The sequence below is a fragment of the Macadamia integrifolia genome, chromosome 12 (genome assembly GCF_013358625.1).
Source record: "Macadamia integrifolia cultivar HAES 741 chromosome 12, SCU_Mint_v3, whole genome shotgun sequence".
Taxonomy (NCBI): Eukaryota; Viridiplantae; Streptophyta; class Magnoliopsida; order Proteales; family Proteaceae; genus Macadamia; species Macadamia integrifolia.
Window position 1 is genome coordinate 10549576 of NC_056568.1, and position 9490 is coordinate 10559065.

General features: G+C 36.0%; 1 non-coding gene across 1 annotated transcript; it reads right to left on the reverse strand.

Moving 5' to 3' along the window:
* Nucleotides 1-1413: 1413 nt before the first annotated feature.
* On the reverse strand, nucleotides 1414-1484 carry TRNAG-GCC. Its single transcript has one exon. It is a non-coding gene; the product is annotated as a tRNA-Gly (tRNA).
* Nucleotides 1485-9490: the final 8006 nt, after the last annotated feature.

The window sequence follows — 9490 nt, forward strand, 5'->3', positions numbered from 1 at the left end:
CGGCTGGGCCACAAGTCTCATGATTGAATGATGAAAACGGTCGTACTTTCATGGCATGGAAATGGATTTTGCTACACTACTATGGTAAAGGCTCCTTATCGCTGATCAGGTTGCTTATTTCCATGATATGCTGCATTGATTGTTGGGGGCAGGGGAGGGCAGGGGAGGGGGGTGGGGGTGGTGGAGTGGAAAGGTATATACTTTCAAGCCTCCTCATAATTCACAAGTTCAGGCTAAAATTGGGATTTTGTTAAATTGTTATCTGTAAATCGTCTATTTGTTTCCCAAAAAAGGTTCATTTATTTTCATTTTTGTAGAACCCAAGGATTTTGGAATGTAACCGAACACAGCATAGGTGTGGATTTGGTGGAGCAATAAGCCAAATCACCAATTTGCCAAAGTACCCAGAATTCTTCAAATTTATGGATTTGGATTTAAGAATCCAAACAGGACCGACGAAAGCAGAAGAAAGCTCATAAAGATCACCTCCAGTTCTTAACAAGTGGAAAAATATTAGGTGACCATAATCTCTCTCTCTCTCTCTGTGGGCAAATTGATCATTGTAAGTCCATGCTGAAGTTGAAAATATACGTAATCTACTGTAATTACCTGGCTAGATATATCTGAGATCAGATAACAGAAGAGGAGTTCGTGTTTTTAATTGTCAACACCATAAAGTACTGTTTAACACTTCCTACAAATGTCTGATGCCAGTGGAAAGGCCTTGAGCCACATGTCTCAATGGTGATCAGCACTTTATATTCCCTAACCAGGCCTGCCAATAAGAGAGAGAGAGAGAGAGAGAGAGAGCTAAAAGGCTCGTCTTAGTAACTAGGTTGAGAATTACTGATATGATGAACGTAGACTATAGTGATTCTGGACTAGGCGCAACGGTAAGCTCCATTGCAATGCAGTGGTTGTGGGTTCAAGTCGGGAACAGCAATTCTGTGAAGTAGAGGTAAAGTCGAATACATTATGACCCTCCACCAGACCTGGCAGTGGCAGGAGTCTTGTGCACTATTACAGTGAAAACTCACGGAACTGTGTTTCATGGCTGATGATGAAGTGCGGCTGTCTCTCTAGGAAACTCGAGAGGTATATGGTGTTTGATAATGGTGGAGTGGTGAAGAAGGTGGGCGATTGGATTGCCTTTGTTGAACTCACAAAAAGTACAACTGCACCAGCCAGGTTTATGGTATTCGAGAACGGGCTGCTTTGGGTGGTGAAGTGAGGATGGATGGACTAGATGAGTTGAGAGGGACCACACAACACCAAAACTCACAAAAAGTACAACTGCACCAGCCAGGTTTATGGTATTCGAGAATGGCTGCTTTGGGTGGTGAAGTGAGGATGGATGGACTAGATGAGTTGAGAGGGACCACACAACACCAAAACTCACAAAAAGTACAACATTGCACCAGCCGGGAATCGAACCCGGGTCTGTACCGTGGCAGGGTACTATTCTACCACTAGACCACTAGTGCTTCAATAATATAAATTTTCCTTATATAGTTTTCATATTATTTTTATTTTCCCTTGAATATCTAATCATGTAACTATAATTGGAATATTATGACAACCATTGTTTGTTTACACACTCAGTCATTAACTATCAAAACAATATTCTGAAGCGTGTTGTGGTGGCTGCCAACTATAGAGCCCAGGCCTAAGTCCAGGGAGAGGTTGCTTGTTTGACTCTCTCCCCTACCTCTTTATACGTCCTATTATGAGTCTAGTATTTATAACATTTTTTTACTTTATTTATTTGTTTTTATTAAAACAAAACTTATGACACTTGTCTAATTTATGGATCCAGTCCATTGTGCCATAGCCCTTGCCTTCCAAACTGATGATGCCTGAGCCAATAAATCATCGTGATGCCATAACTAGTATAGTTTTAGGTTGACCTATAATAAAACATGTGAATTGCCGTTTGTAGTTGGAATTTGGTATCGTTAGATCATATTAAACATTAGTAAAAGATTCTCTAAAAGTTAGCGTGGCCCCTGCACTAGCATGGGGGCCAATGGGAGAACGTACGTAAACATCAATTGGGGTAGGATTTTTATCTTTCATGAGGGTTGGGGCAGTCATTTTACCCCTTCGATGCCAGGGCATAAGGACCACGTTTTGTTTTAAGATTTTTTCCCAAAATATTATTGCAAATTAAAACCTTGATTGGTGGAAATTTCAACTCTCCAAAGTCAACACGTAAAGTAAGTGGAGACCAAATTTTGATTCAATAGCCTTGTGCACAAGCATAGCCCATCTCGGTCCAGTTGTACCTCTATGTGACTAGTTCATAGTTTTAGCCTTACATGCACTAGAGTCTATCTATTAAGTTTGTCTCGAATTCTTGACTCGTTTTGAAGATTGATCCGTTCTGACATATTTTGGTGGCGACCCGAATGTAAATTTTTATGAGATCTGTGATGGAAGCAGAGGGGTTGGTCTCGACATAGTTCTTGCTTGTTGAGAAAGTCATTGTATTCCAGGGTTTTCACGCAGCTAGGGTTTCAAGGCGAGTTTTTCTTCGCCGCTGCTAGGGTGTAATCTCTCTTCTGCATAGTGAATCATCTTCTTCTTCACCCGAGGACGTAGCACAGCACCCTGGTGTGTGAACCTCGTTAAATCTCTATGTCGTATGGATCTATTGTCTCTTTATTATTCGTGTTTCTTGGTGTTTGATCTTACACTATCTATACCAGCTCATAAGAAAATTATGATTTCAGACATCCATCTAACATTTTGATACTGGCTAGTAATAAAACATGGCAATGATTTCTTATAGTTGAAAATTTGATATTATTAGATCGTATTATACAATATAATAAAGGGAGACGTTTTACTTCACTGTGTGATGAGGTTCAAAACTCTATCTTAGGGTTAGGATTTTAGAACCTTCCTAAGATACCCCTCCGATACCCCATATATATCTAAGGCTGTCTCGATGAATGGATTTCTATTAACTATGGCCTTAGGGAAACTTGATCCATAAATAAATTACTGAGAAAGAAACCCTATTGGTAGAAATTAAAACTCCTCAAAGTTAAAATATGGTGTAAGTGGGAACCAAACTTTGATTCCATTACTCCTCATCTTCACATCAATGACAACCAAAAGGAACATTTGATGAGAAAGTCTTTGTAAACTTGAGCTTGGACCTAGTTTTCCACTTCAAGGATTATAACATGTAGATAACAAATGTGAATCAATGTATTTCTTTATTTTCAAAGATTGAACCTCACTTATTCTTATTTAAGATATTTTACAAGTTTCTATATATTAAATGAGATTAAAAAAAAAAAATCCAGTCAAAGTGATAGAGTACATCACACCTTTCGATTGTTCTCAAATTTTAGTCCGCAACTAGTGATAAGGTGCTACCAAGTTGTTGTTGTTGTTGTTGTTGTTGTTGTTATTATTATTATTATTATTATTATTATTATTATTATTATTATTATTATTATAGAGAGGAATTTTTGAGTAACCGGTTTAGAGGAGGCTACCAATAAAGTGTGGTAAAACGGTATCATACACTTTAGGGCAATGTGGTCATTTCATGTGAAAAGGAGAGAGATAGACACAAAGGTGCTATTATACCTTACCCCAATGGATTAAAGAATCTCTTCCATATTATTATTATCATTGTTGTTATTATTATTAGTAGTGGTAGTAACTTGGTAGAGGCAAGAAAAAAATCAAAGCGAAATTGGGCTGTTGGTTTGCTAGGATTACATACTGAGAACATAACTAGTTCCTCTTTTCAATCCTTTATTATGTTATATTTTAATTCTAGTCATATTCCTAAAACCAGGTTTTTTGGTATTCTAATTATATCATGCTATTTGTTTGCATAGGAATCATGTTACATATTCCAAGGTTCAGCCAAATCCGATGGCTGTGGTTACCAATATCAACAGATGGAGTTTGGTTTTTCTAGACATTGGCTCTACATATAAATCTTTAGATGTTATACAATCTAATGTATGTTACCCTCTCCCCCTTTTCATGACACCCCCATTTTGATTTGTACAAGTATTTCAAATAGATCTCTTAATTACTCTGTCTGGGCATGTGGGGTAATTTTTAGAGGAAAATTTGTCTTACTTTGTGTTGATTATTTGATGACAGTAATATACAGGGAGGCATTAACTAGAAGTTTTGTCTATGGCCTGAAGAAGTCCAAGGAGGAAGGGTGGAATGTGACATAAGTTTGGAGTGATTCGGAGAAATTACACAACCTGATTCAGGATAATAGCATTGGTTCGTGGCCTTGGAGCACAATCCTAATGTTTTTGGATGTTTATAAATCATTCTCCAACTAAGTTTTTGTTTTAAGTCCTCAAACGAATGTGTATTATTAGTTAAGCACATTACTACTTTGGCTATGAATAGAAAATGTAGAATTTTAGATACTGGACCTATTATTGATGTTCTCTACTATATTAATTAATGAAGTTTTTCTGTTCCAAAAAAAAGAAAAAGAAAAAAATGTCATAGCTCTCAATGTAAAAAGATGAAGGTCTTTTGTGAATTTATGAACCTTTGGACTAACTTTTCACTCATTCCCCTTACTCATGTAGGGTTGCAATTTGATCAATGAGATATGTGTAGCATCCTCTATCGCATGGATTAGTCTACATCTATCTATGTCTACCACTTGGATGAAACTTTGAATTTCACTTCCGTGACAGAATTTTAAGATTCATACGAACCAATACACATTTATCTGTTTCTTCAACATAACAAGTTTTGAAATTTAGGTGAACTATCGAAGTTCACTTCACACTTAAGATTTTGCAAACTTTTTGTAGTTAGAAATAGATACATGCATAATAAAATATCAAACTAAAGAAATAAGTAAATATCCATCAAATCTTGACCAGCCGACAAACGCAACTTCTAACTCCTAACTCAGTTAGACAATTGTTCAATAATCCTTAGAACATGATATAATTGAAACTACCCACCTTCGAGTAGTCGAAACGTGGCAGAAGACTAGTCAAAAGTAAAAGACTAGGTCAAAGCTAATGTGATTGTAAGGGCAAATGACTTTGTGAGATCACTCCGCCTCTCTCGTGCAAGAAAGGTTAAATTGGCCCATGGTCTCTAAGGACGAAGAGTCCACCTAGATTTAGGGTCTAGGACTCATCTTTAATAATAGTAATAACAACAAGACTCATCTTTAACAATAATAATAAAAGACTCGATCCAGATTATTTCAACCATTAGTTAGGATCCATGTCAGGTTGTGGTCCAAAAAGTGTTAGGTACCCAATTCATCCGATGAAAACTGAACTTTTCCTGGACATTAATAATGTAAATCATGATTAGGCCTAGGATACAAATATGCTAACATAGACACTCAAAAGACATGGTAAAAGTAAAGAAAAGGAAGGGACTAAATCACATATTCGTATCCAGTTAGCTCTATATGATTAGGATACTAAATTTAATGTAGACATGTTAAATGTCATGACAAAATCTAATCTAGCATATAATATGCTAAAAATTATAAATTTACCCCTATCATGACATTAATGCAATATACATGCTTGAAACATTCAAAATCTTAAAAAAGTCACATTAAAATAAAAGACCCAGACACAACTTTGAAAGGAAAAAGTTTCCAAAAAACGTGGGAATGATTGGAATTTGATATTGTGTTAGATCATATTAGACAATACAATAAATGACTAAGTAAGAAACCCTATTGATGGATGTTAAAATTCGTCGAACTTAAATTGTGATGTAAGTGGGAATCAAACTATTATTCTATTACTCTTCATATTCACATCAATGACAAATAAATGAAAAATTTGATGAAAATTCTTCGTTAGCTTAATTTTGGACCTAGTTTTCAATTTCAAGGATGACAACATGTAGGTAGAAAACGTGAATCAATTTATTTCTTTATTTTCGAAGATTGAATTCCACTTGTTCTTGTGTAAGATATTTTATAGGTTCTTAAGATAAAAAAAATCCAATCAATGTGATAGGAGACACCACACCTATCAATTGTTGGTCAAATCTTAGTCTCCAATAAGGGAGGAGGTGTAGAAAGTTCTTATTATTATTACTATTATGGGAGAGAGATTTCTAAGTAATTTAGATAGAGGAGCCCATCAATTAAGTGTGATAAAACAGTGTCATGCATTAGAGGGAAGTGAGGTCCTTTCATGTGGAGAGGAGAGAGACAGACACAGAGGTCCATTGTACCCTACCCCATAGGCTTAGAGAACATTTTCTCTATTATTATTTTGACTTTTTGTGTTGTTATTAGTAGTGGTAGTATATGGTAGAGGGAAATAAATAATCAAAATGTCTGGAGTCTCAATGTTAAAATGAAGATTTTTTGTGAAGTTATGATGCTTTGGACCAACTTTTGACTAATTCCCTTGGTTTATTTAGGACTGAAACTTGATCAATAAGATAGTTGTGGCCATAGTTAGCAAATTCGGATTCGGGAATTATTCGGGCGGAATAATTCGATTGACTAATTTAAGGATTCGGTCAAAATTTTTTTTTTTTTTTTTTTTTTTTAAATACTGTTTAAGTGGACCGAATAATTCGGTTTAATTCGGTTCGGTCCGAATTATTCACGTTTTATATTCACTTTTGAAAAAATCACGAATTTTAACGAATTTTATTTTTAATTTGGATTCGGTCAGAATTTTTGATTAAATTCAAAAAAATTCGGTTCGGCCGAATTGATAACTAGGGTTGTGGCATCCTCCATCATATGGACCACCGATCCACATCTATCTACGTCTACTACTTGGTTGAACTTTTGAATTTAAGATTCATATGGACTAGCACACATCTATCAATGCTTTTTACATAAGAAGTTTTGAAATTTAGGTGAACCATTGAAGTTCACTTACCTCGAAGAACCTTAAGATTCCCAAAGTTTTAGTAGTTCGAAATAGATAGATACATATTGTTACTAATATTAAATAATGTTGGTTACTTTTCCTTTTATGAACAATCGAAAAAATCAATCTAGAAAAAAAAAAAGAAAAAGATAATATCCATACACAGAAACCGACAAATGTAACTTTTCCTTCCTAGCTTGATCAGACAATTATTTAATTAACCTTATAATAGTTCCCTCGGACTTCTTAATTACAAACATCTCTAATTAAGGAACAAAGTAAGTAATATCAAACATTAGATGAAAACAATCTTATGACCAAGTGTCTCTGCTAATTTTTTGGAATTAACTTTAGCAACAACAAAGAGTCTATCCACACCTCTATGGGATGACATCTTAGCAGAATTGCTACTTTAACTCTATAGAGAGGCCCCTGGCTTCAATTTCGTCTCATCCCCTATAACAAGATCTAAACCAATAAAGATAAAATGATTTTGAAAAATAATACAATAATCCCAAAAACTGCTTATTAGTGAGTGTAGGGGTGTTCATCGGGTTGGCCGTGCGGAATTGCACTATAACTGGCTGTTTAAGTAATCGGTCCTCATACGCTAGGTATGGTCCCATTTATAAATTATCCATCAGGTCCCGCTCATCAATAAGGCTACCAATGATTAGGCTAAATGGGTCTTAGTTAGACTTTAAACAGGCTAATGACACATTTATCTCTAAATAGACTATAATTGGGCTTTAAACATGTCAGGCTCAGTAAATGGGTTATAAAGGGGCTTTGAACCGATCAGGTTACGTCGTAATTAATCAGTTAATCCCCATCAGATCATAAATCCTAGTCCAAGGTTGGGTTAAGCCGGGTTTGGATAAGCATATTTACACGTCTAAAAATTTTCATATATATGAAAAAAGACAAAGTTTTATGTTTGTGACCTAGACATAGGGGTGTGCAATGACCAATGTGCCCTAGTCTAGGGTTACGCACCCCTGCGTGTGGGCATAGGGGTCTCTCGCAGACAGGAAAGACATGCCCATACAAAAATAAGTCAGTTAGTTATAAACCTTCAAGGCAATTAAGATCATTAATATTATTGTTAAAACTATATAAAATTTCAACCCAATTCAAAACTCGAGCCTAGCCTATGCCTGGTGGCTTGGTCTTGGGATGAGGACATCCTAGCCCAATGTTAAGCTAGGCCTTTAAAGCCCCAAGCCTGGCCCGGCAAAATTGCACCATATATGGAATCCATTGGACATGGGAATGACCACTTGTAGTTTGAATTGGATACTGTTAGTGAAAGGAAAAAAGGTTAAGTACGCTTGTAGTATACATATATTTGTGTCTATCTTTCTCTTTCTCTCCTAGGAAAAGTCTTCTGTGCCCCTCTAATCCCAACTCTCCAATTAGTTGAACCATTAGCTTTAGGAAAGCCATGTAAGCTGGGACTAAATTTTTATTCTATGGCTTTTATAGATCCAAACCCCACCCAGCCCACTTGCGTCGTTATTTTTAGTTTAATAAGTATAAAAGAATAAAATAAGTTAAATAAAAATTAAATAAAAAATTATATAAATATCCAACTCAAATTAGCATTTACAGCAAATACATATGACTAAGTTGGCTACAATGAATAGAAGATTTGCTGAAACGTGAGAAATCCAAGTTTCTTGGCCTTTCTCATTAGGATATCTAGAAATAAAGTAAATAGATTATAATCTTTTTCGACAAGTCATTGATTCGTCTAGTATCTATAGAAAAACTATTTTATTTATTTATTATTTTATTAGATCAAAATTTAAGACACGGGCATAATTTATAGATCCAGTCCACTGTGCCATAGTCCTTGCCTTCCATATATGATGCTTGAGCCTATTTATCATCGTGAGGCCACACTAATAAATTTTAGGCCAAATTGTAATAAAACATTAGAATTACCTCTTGCAGTTAGAATTTGGTATTGTTAGATCATATGAAACATTAGGAGAACGTTCCCAAAAAATATTGCACGTGCCCCATGCACCAGTGTGTGGGTCCAATGAGTGAGCATGTATAAACATCGATTGGGACAGAATTCCTATCTTTCATTATGGGTGGGGCAATCGTTTCACTCCTTTAGAGTCTAGGTGCAAGTACCACATTGAAAATGAAACCTTCATTGGTGGAATTAACTCCCCAAAGTCAAAATGTAAAGTAAGTGGGGATCAATTTTTGATTCAATGGCATTAGGCCCAAGCCCAGTCGATATTGGCCTAGTTGCATCTTTATGTAGTTAGTTCATAGGCCTTGCCTTACATATAGGTACTAAAGCTGTTACACCCGTGCCCTAATTCGGTCAAATTTGAATTGTTGTGACAGGCCTTGGATCGAAGATCAAAAGTACGATCAGGTTTTGGCTCGTGGTTGCACATTACTAAAGGGGTAGAGGTGACCCCACATGTTCATGCATCGTGTGCCTGTCTAATTGGAGAGGATTCATACCTTCCAATCCCATACGGTAAGTGACCTGACTCCCCACACTTGATTTTCGGCACGCATCATAATTACTGAAAAGCCTTGGGCATGTCCAAGGGCAACCACTCATGCGAGGTCAACCATGAGAC